This window comes from Eptatretus burgeri, chromosome 14 (assembly GCF_056783735.1).
Source record: "Eptatretus burgeri isolate ZD-2024b chromosome 14, Ebu_testis_v1, whole genome shotgun sequence".
In the NCBI taxonomy this organism is placed as follows: domain Eukaryota; kingdom Metazoa; phylum Chordata; class Myxini; order Myxiniformes; family Myxinidae; genus Eptatretus; species Eptatretus burgeri.
This window is the reverse complement of record NC_140974.1, coordinates 10,031,069-10,045,377: the sequence shown is the minus strand read 5'-3', so window position 1 is coordinate 10,045,377 and position 14,309 is coordinate 10,031,069. Positions and strand designations below refer to the sequence as shown.

At 42.1% G+C, this 14,309-nt stretch overlaps 1 long non-coding RNA gene across 5 annotated transcripts; it reads left to right on the top strand.

Annotated features, from left to right (window-relative positions):
• The first annotated feature begins 1,980 nt into the window (after positions 1–1,980).
• On the top strand, positions 1,981–10,946 carry LOC147012632 (uncharacterized). Of its 5 annotated transcripts, none has more exons than XR_015051019.1 (4): positions 1,981–2,695; positions 5,825–6,061; positions 7,002–7,165; positions 10,474–10,946. It is a non-coding gene; the product is annotated as an uncharacterized LOC147012632 (long non-coding RNA). The 5 variants fall into 5 exon arrangements; XR_015051016.1 differs by adding an exon at positions 7,518–7,619 and having other exon boundaries at positions 1,983–6,061; positions 7,002–7,368; XR_015051017.1 differs by having other exon boundaries at positions 1,989–6,061; positions 7,002–7,368.
• Positions 10,947–14,309: the final 3,363 nt, after the last annotated feature.

Sequence of the window (14,309 nt, the reverse complement as noted above, 5' to 3'; positions counted from 1 at the left end):
CTCTTATGAGGAGGTCCTCGACACGTTTCTCGATCCGCCTGCTGATCCGCATGCGGAGCCCAACACCTCGATTTGTCCTTGTCTGGTGAACAGGCCAGGCTTGAACTTGTATGCTGGACCTTGTGAAAAGCCAGCTGGAGCATGCCACTGTGGATCTTTCGCTCTGGTGCAGTCGACCTCGTGGGGTCTGAACGCGCTGAGGCTGCGTGCGTGAGGGCTGCGACACATGGACGAGCGCCATTTTGCCACGCGGCGTGTTTGAGCTTGGGCGTTCGAATCCGCAGACATTGGCTTGTCACGAGCCACATTCGTGCTTTTGACACTTTCCTCTCATCCATGAAACATCACCAAGTACTCCGTGTCTTGTCTGCATGCTGTCCGTGTCTTGCCTGCATGTCGTTTAAGGTTTATCTCATTAGGGTCCCCTTCGAAACCCGTAATCCGTAGCTCCCTAGTAAAGAACGGGTTATAGATTAATTATTACATTGTCTTGAATGCTTTGCTTGTGTTGTGTTTCCCCGATGTGTCCCCAATAAATCCAGCTGATTCGTATGAAGTTGCCGCTTTGAATTAATTTGTGCCGTGCCGAGGAACGATCCGCTAGATTTGGATATAAAAACCAAAATGGTTACAGACTGGCAGAATTCGCTCGGTCTCTGACAAAACCAGTCTGTAACCGGGGTCTATTTCCCCAACGGGTAAGGTCCAGGTACTTGCATTGGTATCGCGATTCGAGACGCGTGACCCGAGGCCTGTGCCGAACCAGCCGGTATTATAACCCCAGAGACGGCGGTGGCTAGGGTGGCACCGAATCTGTAGCATTTGGCTGTCGAGAGTAGGGTGCGAAAACCCAAACTGGTTACGGACAATGATTGACGCACTCGTCCGAATCTGCCCCGTCACCGCTAAATCCTTAACAGTATGTACAATTAGAATGTGAGTACGTATATAAAGTATGTGCAATTAGAATGTGAGTACGTCTATAAAGTATGTATAATTAGAATGTGAGTACATATGTAAAGTATATGTAATTAGAATGCAAGTGCGTATATAAATCAAGTACAATTAGAATGTGAGTACGCATATAAATATGTATAATTAGAATGTGAGTACGTGTGTAATTAGAATGCAAGTACGTATATAAATCATGTACAATTAGAATGTGAGTACGTATATAAAGTATGTACAATTAGAATGTGAGTACGTATATAAAGTATTGTAATAGAATGTGAGTACGTATGTAAAGTATGTACAATTAGAAATGGAGTACGTTTTCAAAGTATGTATAATTAGAATTGAGTACGTATATAAAGCATGTGTAATTATAATGCGAGTACGTATATAAAGTATGTGTAATTAGAATGTGAGTACGTATATAAAGTATGTATAATTGGAATGTAAATACACATATAAAGTATGTGTTATTAGAATGAGAGTACGTATAAAAGTATGTACAATTAGAATGTGAGTACGTTTTCGAAGTATGTATTATTAGAATGTTAGTATGTATATAAAGCGTGTGTAATTAGAATGTGAGTACGTATATAAAGTATGTGTTATTAGAATGTGAGTATGTATAATTACAATGTGAGTATGTATATAAAGTATGTGTGATTAGAATGTGAGTACGTATATAAAGTATGTGTTATTAGAATGTGAGTATGTATAATTAGCATGTGAGTACGTATATAAAGTATGTGTAATTAGAATGTGAGTACATACATAAAGTATGTATGATTCAAATGTGAGTACGTATGTAAAGTATGTACAATTAGAATGTGAGTACGTATATAAAGTATGTATAATTAGAATGTGAGGACGTGTATAAAGTATGTATAATTCAAATGTGAGTCCTTATATAAAGTATGTATAATTAGAATGTTTGTACGTCTATGAAGTATGTATAATTAGAATGTGTGTACGTCTATGAAGTATGTATAATTAGAATGTGAGTCCTTATATACAGTATGTATAATTAGAAAGTGTGTACGTCTATGAAGTATGTATAATTAGAATGTGAGTCCTTATATAAAGTATGTATAATTAGAATGTGTGTACGTCTATAAAGTATGTATAATTAGAATGTGAGTCCTTATATAAAGTATGTATAATTAGAATGTTTGTACGTCTATGAAGTATGTATAATTAGAATGTGAGTCCTTATACAAAGTATGTATACTTAGAATGTGTGTACGTCTATGAAGTATGTATAATTAGAATGCGAGTCCTTATATAAAGTATGTATAATTAGAATGTGAGTCCTTATATAAAGTATGTATAATTAGAATGTGTGTACGTCTATGAAGTATGTATAATTAGAATGTGAGTCCTTATATAAAGTATGTATACTTAGAATGTGTGTACGTCTATGAAGTATGTATAATTAGAATGCGAGTCCTTATATAAAGTATGTATAATTAGAATGTGTGTACGTCTATGGAGTATGTACAATTAGAATGTGTGTACGTCTATAAAGTATGTACAATGAGCTTTTTGAAGCTTTACGAAGCGATTAAAGAACTTTGTTGATGCTTCTTTGGGAATGAATCACCGGCCGAAGGCTTCTGTATGAACACTACTTGTGTCTATAATCTGTGTACGACATCCAATGAACCTGCAATACTACAATTACGAAAAACCTAACAGCAGATAAGCACTTGTTACCGTTAAAGGGGAGTTGGACCAAGGAGCCCTGGTGAGTCCACATCCCACATGTTAAATCTGTGTATTTAATGTTTATTGTAGATCTATACAGAAAGATGGCATAGCCAATAATTTTAATATGCATGAAGTGTGGAGTATTTTTGTATCTCTCCATACATTTATTATTATATATTTGTTTTGAAGTATGGATTGTATTTTTAATAGGCTTAGTGAGTGTGCACATGATGTGTGAGGTATATGACATGACCCATGTCATATTTGTTTGGGGTAGAAAACTGTCGTGTTCGGTGCATGCTGATGTAATATATTTTTTGGAGGGGGATGGGTGGGAGAAGTAAAAAATTAACGTGTTGTGTACATGATTTGAGAGCTCTGAAAGGATGGCGGCAATTTTGAAAAAAATAAATTAATAAAAAGGGTCTCCTTCCTTTTTAAAAAAAGATCCAGATGATCAACTGGTTTTTAAAATTTATTATTTGGCTTTAACAGTCTATTTAAAAGGTAGCATGAAGCAAACAAGAATAAACTTCGAATCGGATTATGAACGGTGTATTCGTATATACACTGGTAGCTTAAGCTTAAGGCCATAATCTCAAGTTGTTCAGAAGTACGAAACAACAAATTTACATTTGGAGAAGTCTGATAAACAACTGATAAAGTCTCTTACTTTTCATCGCGCGCCAGCTCTGAGAATCTTCTCTGTTATCCACACCTGTGAACGTGTCAGCCTTGATTTCCCGGTGAACGAGTTTCACTTACGCCTCCTGCTGGCGAGCGTCCATGTTTCAGGCAAGACCCTGATGGATGAAATCGACCGTGATGTCTCCCAATGTCGTCATGAGATTGGTGACATCAGCCGGTATCGAAGCGAGATTGGTGACGTCAGCTGGTATCGAAGCGAGATTGGTGACGTCAGCATGTATCGAAGTGAGATTGGTGACGTCAGCTGGTATCGAAGTGAGATTTGTGACGTCAGCCAGTATCGAAGCGAGATTGGTGATGTCAGCCGGAATCGAAGTGAGATTTGTGACGTCAGCTGGTATTGAAGCGAGATTTGTGACGTCAGCCGGTATCGAAGCGAGATTGGTGACGTCAGCCGGTATCGAAGCGAGATTTGTGACGTCAGCCGGAATCTAAGCGAGATTTGTGACGGCAGCCGGTATCGAAGCGAGATTTGTGACGTCAGCCGGTATCGAAGCGAGATTGGTGAGGTCAGCCGGTATCGAAGCGAGATTGGTGAGGTCAGCCGGAATCGAAGCGAGATTTGTGACGTCAGCCGGAATCGAAGCGAGATTTGTGACGTCAGCCGGAATCGAAGCGAGATTTGTGACGGCAGCCGGTATTGAAGCGAGATTTGTGACGTCAGCCGGTATCGAAGCGAGATTGGTGATGTCAGCTGGAATCGAAGAGAGATTGGTGATGTCAGCCGGAATCGAAGCGAGATTGGTGATGTCAGCCGGAATCGAAGCGAGATTTGTGACGTCAGCCGGTATCGAAGCGAGATTTGTGACGTCAGCCATTATCGAAGCGAGATTTGTGAATTCAGCCGGTATGGAAATGAGATTTGTGACGTCAGCCGGTATCGCAGCGAGATTTGTGACGTCAGCCGGTATCGCAGCGAGATTTGTGATGTCAGCCGGTATCGCAGCGAGATTTGTGACGTCAGCCGGTATCGCAGCGAGATTTGTGATGTCAGCCGGTATCGCAGCGAGATTTGTGACGTCAGCCGATATCGCAGCGAGATTTGTGACGTCAGCTGGTATCGCAGCGAGATTTGTGACGTCAGCCGGTATCGCAGCGAGATTTGTGACGTCAGCCGGTGTCAAAGCCAGATTTGTGACGTCAGCCGCTGTCAAAGCCAGATTTGTGACGTCAGCCGCCATCGAAGTGGGATTTGTGACGTCAGCCGGTATCGCAGGGAGGTTGGTGACGTCAGCCGGTTTCGAAGTGAGATTTGTGACGTCAGCTGGTATCACAGTGAGATTGGTGACGTCAGCTGGTATCGAAGCGCGATTTGTGACGTCAGCCGGTATCGAAGCGAGATTTTTGATGTCAGCCGGTATCACAGTGAAATTGGTGACGTCAGCCGGTATCGAAGTGAGATTTCTGATGTCAGCCGGTATCGCAGCAAGATTTGTGATGTCAGCCCGTATTGAAGCGAGATTTGTGACGTCAGCCGGTATCGAAGCGAGATTTGTGACGTCAGCCGGTATTGAAGCGAGATTTGTGACGTCAGCTGGTATCGAAGAGAAATTGGTGACGTCAGCCCGTATTGAAGCGAGATTTGTGACGTCAGCCGGTATCGAAGCGAGATTTGTGACGTCAGCTGGTATCGAAGAGAAATTTGTGACGTCAGCCGGGATCAAAGCGAGATTTGTGACGTCAGCCGGAATCGAAGCAATATTGGCAAAGGACGCGTTCTTGAGAGATGAGATAGGTGTTTCTCTGTGACAGTGGCTAGGGGTATACTACAGCGGGGATTTCGCAAGTTTCGAGGAATGACGCCGGATGACCTTGGCTTGAGTTCGAGCTCCATCATAACGCTCTATCCATTTAAGCTCCGTGACACGAGAGTAAAGGACTTTCGGGTTTGGGTTAACGAGCAGAGGATACAAAGACTGAAAAACACCATATTGGTTTGTCGTCCTTGCCAACAATCGAGTAAGTCTGTGACATGAGCCGATGACGTCATTGATGATCTGTGCAATTGAAAGACACAACTTTCCCCATGATCATCTTCACAATCTGTGACATTTTCCTCCACAGGTGAAGCAACATTTCGATGCGCTGGAACTTATCGTGACGTCATCGCGTGTTGTATTACGTGTACACCTATATCTCACACGTGTACTGTGTTTGTGTGTGTGTGTGTGTGTGTGTGTGTGTGTGTGTGTGTGTGTGTGTGTGTGTGTGTGTGTGTGTGTGTGTGTGTGTGTGTGTGTGTGTGTACTCCAACATTGACAACTTCACCTGAGGACAATGATGTGTTTGGGTCCCTGTTCTTTTACATCACTAGAGGGCAGCTTTGTCACAGTCGGATTCCATAATATAACGAACGACAGTATTTTTCGTTTCTACTACATTGTTGGCAGGTAAGATTTTTGTGCTTTGACCTAATTATAACAAAAGCGTGTTCGTAATTCCACCTCTTACCTCATAGATATATATATATCTGGATTTCGGATGAACTGTCATCATCGGTGCACGTGGCACTAACAGATCGCGAGAGGACTCGAAGCACCGCACCACACTCCCTCCTCCTCCTCCCACTCCCAGTGCGCTGACGTCACTGATACCAGGTTGCCATGGAGACGGATTTCCATACCTTCCCCGTCGTCGTGTCGTTGATCTTGCAGTCCGTAAGTCCACCACCGTTCGTGCCGTGAAGACAGCCTGGGTTTGTTCACTGTCCTTTGTGAATATTTCCCTCTTGACGACACCAAGGAGATTTCGGTCTCCAGAGTAAACATCATGTTTTCTACTACAGTACTACTACGACTATTATCTGTTACAGCTGCTGTTATACTTTACCAGCTGCAAGTATTCCCAACTTTTCTTGCAGTGGGATGGGGAATGTTTTTTTGACCAAAACCATTCACGAACCGACTGGCCAGGCCTGTCGTTCGGAATGTAGGTCAGAGGAAGAATTTGTAATTTGTTCAGAGTGCCGGCGATAGCTCGCCTACTCTTCGTGAAAGACGCCGTGGGATCTTTAACGTCCACCCACTAATTCTAGCAGATGGGACTCCTAGTTTAACGTCAGGGCAGGGCACACACACAATGATGAATCACCCTGCACGCGAAACGCCAGGGTGGCAGTTTATAGCTGGGTCAGGATTCTAACCCAGGCTGGACAGCTCAGAGGCGAATTTGCGTACCTCTCGGCCGTCCTGCCGGATAAGTCTCCCCCATATCTATCTATAATTCCAGCAATCTCTGTGTGTCTGTCTCTGTCTGTCTGTGACCGCTGTTTCTCAACAACCACTCGTCCGATCTAATTGAAACTTGCCAGGTATATTGCTGGGGCCCTGAGTATGTGCCTTTTCAAGGTTTGATATTAATCTGACAAGTGGTTCCCAAGTTATGGCCATTTATTTACCAAACCAATGACAGGACACGGTGCTATGACGTCACAATTATAGTCACAATTCTTCTTCTTCGTTTGATATGACGTCACAATTGACGCTTTTTTATTTTTATTTTTGAAATTTTGAAAGTAATTTTTTTTTTTTTTTGCTCGTACTGGCACGCACTAGTTATATTAATTGCATCAGAACTGTATTTTGCACATTTTTCGTGAATCGTCATTACATAAGGTACCTGATCCGTGTGTACAGGTACACATGAAGCCATGAAGGACTCCATGTGACTATCCGACCAAGATCGGTGACCTCGAAGCACCGGATACAGTCAGAGTCTTGCTCGGGCTCAACAACACAAGCTGTTTCAGCTGCAATTGATTCACCTGGACTCGTCATCAGACTGGCCAGTGAAAGCACAGGTACTTTTCAGATACCTGAGATGCTACCTCGGTGGGAGAATGAGAAAGAGGAAACAGAAGATGAAGTGAGAACCGCCAATTGCGGCAGCTGGTAGCAATCTGCTCAAAGCTCACAAATTGGGCACACGACCCTGTTAACCCCATCGGTCCATTGAAGCTGATGTCACACTTTTGTGCATTTTAACGAAGCCTCCACGTTTATGGTAAAACCCGAAGGGTTCAATTAGTGCTTTTGTTCTTATGAATACAAAACACCACAACGATGTGTACAATTGTGTTTTACTTACAAATATAAATTTACCGATAAATACAATATATTGTATTTTATTTACAAATTTACCTCTCTCCACAGTCGGCTCAGCAAAGAGGGGCACGTGGGCTTACGAGGTGTTATCAGGGTCTGCACGATCTGCTTTGTTATTGTGATGAGAATGACTCAATTTTTTGACAATAGGTATAACCGCCGCATCAAACAATCATGTTTAAGTGGAACACACACACACACACACACACACACACACACACACACACACACACACACACACACACACACACACACACCAAAAAAACCACACACACACAAACAAACAAACACACCAAAAAAACACACACACAAACAACACAAAACAAACACACACACACCACAAACACACAAACACACTTCTCAGGTTAACGAAGCGAATTAACAAATGTTAACGAATACAAACGTCTCAGGTTAACGAAGCGAATCACTTAAGTCTCGTAGTGACGTCATAGGTTGTACACTTGTTTCGCATGGGAGTTTGATTGGAGGCACCAAAGGCTTTGTCGTCCAATTAAAGGTTCCCTACAGTTTTTCTCAATTGTTTACACACATTTCCTGAAACTTTACCTCATTCATTTCTTAAAACTATAAACACAAAACAGTCAACCGTTTCTACAAAACTTCAGAAATCTCTGTCAAAATGTAACACTGTGTTCAAAACCATGTTTTTTCCCCCTCAAAATGACAATTTTTCATCCAAATCATCCCCACAAGCCATCGAATGATTAAACTTCACTGAATACCAATTACACACTGGTGTGTTCAATGAAAAACACTGTTATGATCATCTTTAGGTGTCCGTATGATTTTGTTTTTTTCTGTGTTATCATGTACAATTTACGTACAGTAGCTCGTTGTTCCAAATTATTACAGCACATACTGGCCTTCTGACATATGTGAGAACACACAAAGTACATGAGTAAAAAAGAACACACACACAGTGAGATTGTTTTGTTCTTTTTATTTTATTTTTCCAAATTACAGTACTGTCGGCTCGAGGCACCGTAAAACAAAAAGAAACACAAGAAAAACTAGAGGGGGATCACTCGGTAGAGTGCAAAACCTCCGCCGCCAATACTGCTGGGTCACTTAAGTGAACCTGATATCCTATTCATTGTCAGTCAAAACGGATCAGACTCTACTGAACCGCGATTGAATAAACTAAACTAGATCGACGTGCATGTAGAAATGCCAAAAAAGGTGCAAATTTTTTTTTGTGGGGGGGGGGGGGGGTTGGAAATCACTTAAAACATGTATAAATACAAAAAAAAAAATTCAAATAAAATCGAATTTTTTTTGAAAAAAAGTTGCAAATTTTTTTTTCTCTAACAAATTTATTTATTTTTGGTTGGAAATCACTTAAAACATGTAGAAATGCAAAAACAAAAATTCAAATATTTTTTCAAAATGGCCGCCATAACGGCCATATTGGACTTTGGACCAAGTCCAAAATCTAATGGCATGATCCTTGGACCATACCTCATCACCCCACCAAGTTTCGTCGAAATCCGTCCAGGAGTTTTTCCGTAATACTGATCACAAACAAACAAACAAACAAACAAACAAACAGAAAAGGGGTGAAAACAGTCACCTCCATCCATCTTCAAAGATGGCGGAGGTTAATAATATACAGTTCTGGGAGACAAGTAAACAAAACAAACAAATGCTAAACTTCAATTATACTAATGAAAAAAATACTAAAGAAAACAAACAAATAAACAATAGAATAAGAAATAATTGAGGGTCCTGTCTCTGCTCTTGATCAGACCAGGAACTTTCATCAACATCACAAGCAATGTTATCCCTGGTCAAGCAGCGGGGGAAATATTTCCTGGTATGAGAACTACCCCTGGCATGACTGCTGGTATATCCCCACATGCTTCCTCCATTGCTTGGAGTAGGGGAATACTGTCAAGCACTGTCCACCGCCATGCCGAGAACAACTCCTCTATTCGGTTTTTATAAAATTCCACCTCTGCGTATGTATAAAACTCTATAAAACTCCTCTATTGGGTATGTGTAAAACTCCTCTATTGGGGATGTAAAAAACTATAAAACTCTATTGAGTATATATAAAACTCCTCTATTGGGTATGTGTAAAACTCCTCTATTGGGTATGTGTAAAACTCCTCTATTGGGTATGTGTAAAACTCCTTTATTGGGGATGTAAAAGACTATAAAACTCTATTGAGTATATATAAAACTCCTCTATTGGGTATGTGTAAAACTCCTCTATTGGGGATTTAAAAAACTATAAGGCTCTATTGAGTATATATAAAACTCCTCTATTGGGGATGTATAAAACTCTATTGGGTTGGTATAAAGCTCCTCTATTGGGTTTTTATAAAACTCCTCTATTGGGTTAAAAAAACAAAACTCCTCCACTGGGGATGTATAACGCTCCTCTATTTGGGGATGGAAAAACTTTATAAAACTCCTCTATTGGGTTGGTATAAAGCTCCTCTATTGGGTTTTTATAAAACTCCTCTATTGGGTTAAAAAAACAAAACTCCTCCACTGGGGATGTATAACGCTCCTCTATTTGGTGATGTAAAAAAAACTTCATAAAACTCCTCTATTGGGTTTGTATAAAGCTCCTCTATTTGGGTTTGTATAAAACTCCTCTATTGGGGATGTATAAAACTTTATAAAACTCCTCGATTGGGGATGTATAAAACTTCATAAAACTCCGCTATTGGGTTTGTATAAAGCTCCTCTATTTGGGTTTGTATAAAACTCCTCTATTGGGGATGTATAAAACTTTATAAAACTCCTCCATTGGGGATGTATAAAACTTTATAAAACTCCTCTATTGGGGATGTATAAAACTTTATAAAACTCCTCTATTTGGGTTTGTATAAAGCTCCTCTATTGGGTTAAAAAAATAACTCCTCCATTGGGGATGTATAAAACTCCTCTATTGGGGATGTCACAGTAAATAACAGTGGAGTAGAGGTAGATTTCTCCAATTTTTACTTACCTATTCTCATTTCTGAATGTCCAGATGACAGAGGAAGCAGTGAAGCGGCTCACATTCCGCTGAACTATCTGCACGGGCTCCTTCAGGGCAAACCACATGGCCAATCAAAGTCGCCCCAATCTCGTCTGAGATATTTGCCCTCCTTGCTCTTCCTCATCCTCTTCTTCTTCCTCCTCCTCCTATTCTCTGACTCTGCCAACAATGTTGTCAGTCATTGTTCTCCAACACAGGAGAGCTCACCTGTAGCCCTTTTATTTGTGTTAAAGCTCTGATTGCTGATTGAATAATTAGAGCAACTAGTGTTTCACCTGTGAGGAGTGAGTGTGTTCAATTGATAATAATTGAAGTTTAGTATTTTGAATGGCAGTGTTTTTTACATGTGAACACAAGGGATATCCTTGATGAAGATTGTGCCGAATGAGAAGAATTGTGTGAAGTGTTTTGGAAAAGGGTTAAAATGAGACTGAAATGTGTGTGTGAAAACAAGTGAAATGTGCTTATAGTTTTGAAGAAATTGTTTTTCTTTTTGCACATGAACTCAAAGTTTTCCTCATTAGGTTCAAAGCACCAGTTTCAGTGGGTAAAGAATGTAGTGGGGCAACTTAGCTAAATATAGCATAACAATTGTGCATTTTGTGAGGAAAGCACCAAATTTGGCACACTAGTAGCCTATCGTATTATGAACAGATTTGGATATTGGGCCATCTTAAAATTTTTGATGGCAGTGGAAAATGGCTGCCACAGCCATCAGCGGCTGAATTTGAGATGGCCCAATATCCAAATCTGTTCGTAATATGTTAGGCTACTAGTGTGCCCAATTTGGTGCTTTCCTCACAAAATGCACAATTGTTATGCTAAGTTGCCCCACTTATGGAGAAAAACTGTAATCACGCTGTCAAGCCTTTTGTGTCGGCTTCACGGTTAACGTGACCACCTTAAGATCTTAGGGTCTTGAGTTTGAGCTCCTTTCGTGCTGTTTAAATCACACGAGGTGGGTCGATTCAGCTTGTCATCCTTCTGAGGTTGGCAAAGTGTGTACCACCTTACTGGTAACAGGGGCACTCTATCAGCGGCACAGCTGCGCATCCAGAAAATGCAGCCAGAAGCCACAGGATTAATTTTGAAATACATTTACAAAAAAAGTTCTTGATCCGTTTCAAATCCTGGATTCATGGTATTAATTATTATTATTTTTTCTTCTTACAATTGTAAAAATTAATAAATAAAAAGCCAACATCGTCTTCGTGTAAAGATGTACGTTTGTTACCCCTAATCGTAGTATCGGATGGGTGTTGCTACAAACTGTGAAAAGAAAAAAATGGTAAACAATCGTTCGATTGTTGTTGCTGTCTTGGTGATCCACATGAAGTGGTGCACCTAGACGTTCGAAGTAGTGTTCATCACACTCTGACACTGAATTCATTCAATCCTGACTTCACACTCCAGCATGAAGGACAGTAAGTGTCACGGCGACCGTTCGGAACGGCCCGTCCTCTGGTTCCCGTCACCCCCACACGCGACTTCACATGATTTTCTCACGGGCAACTCAAACAACACATGATTCTGATAAAGGAACGGCAAGGTCGTGGATTTCACGTGAACGGATCATCGTAAGGCGAGTTTCCATACGTGGACCTTGAAATCTGCTGCGACGCGCAGGTTTGGTGTCTTCCCTCGTTAATTTGACCACCATCGTGGTCATGAAATCGTCAACGTGAGATCATTCGTCAGGCAGGGTGTTACAGATGGAAGGGCACAATTGCCTTTGAGCTGTGTACTCCGAGTTCGATTCCCCACCCGACGAAAAACTCTCACCGGTGCTCCTCGGGTGAGGAGTTGTTGCGTCGATGAGCAGTGAGTGGTCGCACCGTCCAAACCAGCAGATGCATGCGATGCTGTGGACCCGCCTGTCAGCTTTGATTCATGCTGGTACTCTCATCCATGGGACCACAACAATGTCAGCACGGATTGCTTGCTGATGCACATTTTCACAAAGAATCCGCGAGCCATCATCGGCATCCTGAACAAATCGCAAAAATCCTGCCCAAACAGTCAAACACCGAGCTGGAACTCTGGGTCCCCGACACCAACTTTGGACCAATGGGAGTCATGGGACTATGGCTGAACCTGTAACTCGACTGAGATTAAGAACAACAAGGACATACATAACCTGTTACTCTCTTCCCAGGTCTAAACTAGTTAACTCTCACCTCCATTCGTTCATCCCTCTGTCTCTTGTGTGTACAACTGTCTTTGCAAGTCAGAATTGTCTTTGACTTTTGTCTGCAAGATTCCAAGTCTTTTAACGACTGTCCACCTCATGGTCTCTTCCACGTCTACCTCTGAGCTTCACACCACACATCCTAACTAAACACTGCCCCCCCTTTTAAACTGCGATCCTCTTCTCGTGCAATGACGCATGCACTGACACGTGTACTTAAGCCCGGTGTTGGTTTAACGGTTAAGGTGGCTGTGGCTTAAGATCTTCGGGTCTCGAGTTCGAGCCCCTGTTGGCTGTCGAATTAACACCGGGTGGGGTTGATTCAGCCTGTCATCCTTCTGAGGTCGATACCAGCTTACTGGAAACGGGGGGCATTGCATCAGCAGCACAGCCGTGCCCCCAGAAAAAAATGCAAGCAGCAGCCACAGGCTTAACTCAATAGCTCGCCAGCTGTCCTCCCGTTTCCTCTTTGCCCCACTTCTTGCCTGTTGACCTTTGCCCCCTGTTGTTCCACTTTCACGATCCTTGATACCTGCACAAAAACAAATGCCTGTTCTTACTACTGTTTCCAAGCTTAAAGTTCCAGAGATAACAAATAATTCATTTTGTATCATTGGTAACCATGACATTGCTTACTGTGCAGTTTCTTACCTCTTAATGAAACATGGTATGATTGTCTCTCGAATCCATGTCCCATGTGACTTGTTACTGCCCAATTAATAGCAAGCTGTAACCTTTGAACACTGGCAATGTTCCCTTGCTGACACTTTGAAAAAGGTAAAAGGTGAGATTGCAGCTCAAACCTGAACGGAGCGTTGGGAGAAGGACTTTTGATACTCGAGACTGGGTCATGAGAACTTTATCCTGCCAAAGTGACCGGATCAAATATCAAGGGTCAACAGTGGGTGGAGGGAGGGGGTTTACATCGTATGGGACAAAGGTCAAAGATTGCAGGGGCTGGATCAAAGTCGAGGGGTTAAAGATCAAGGGGCAAAGACCCAAAGCAGGTGCACCATTTGTTGCCTATTATCCGCTCATGCTGCTCTGGCATATGGAGCTTCTTCAGATGAACTTTCACAACTTTACTCAGTCTTGGGCCTCCGTCACACCCCGGATCTCTTTTGGTCGTCCACCCTCGTCTTCCCACCAGGTGCTCAGCATATTGCTCTTTTCAGTATATCTCGATCCTCCATGCGCACCACGTGACCAATCCATCCCCACCTCCTCATTTTGATCTCTTCCATGTCATTGACCCTCCCAGTTAACCTTTCAACCTCTTTCTTACGCGCCATGGAAGGCCATGAGATTCTCAATGTTTTCTTGTGACTGCTGCAGATGAAAGATTCCGGTTTGAATGAGATTAATTATATTTGATGATTTTTTTCCCCAAGATTCACATTCCAAACACGAGGACAAACTTCAAGTTGCTGTCAACGATCCTCAGATTTAGTTTTGCCATCAAACTTCTTTGACTTCCAAACTTCCTTGAGTCTCATGGATGTACCTATACCGGGCCTTGCCTTTTGTATCCGTTGGAATACATCTGCATCTCCCCCTCCTGTGATGTAACCATGGACCCCCCTACCTGTAAGCTTATCAACCTCTCTGATTGGTGAATTGTTGCACATGATGTTGTTGG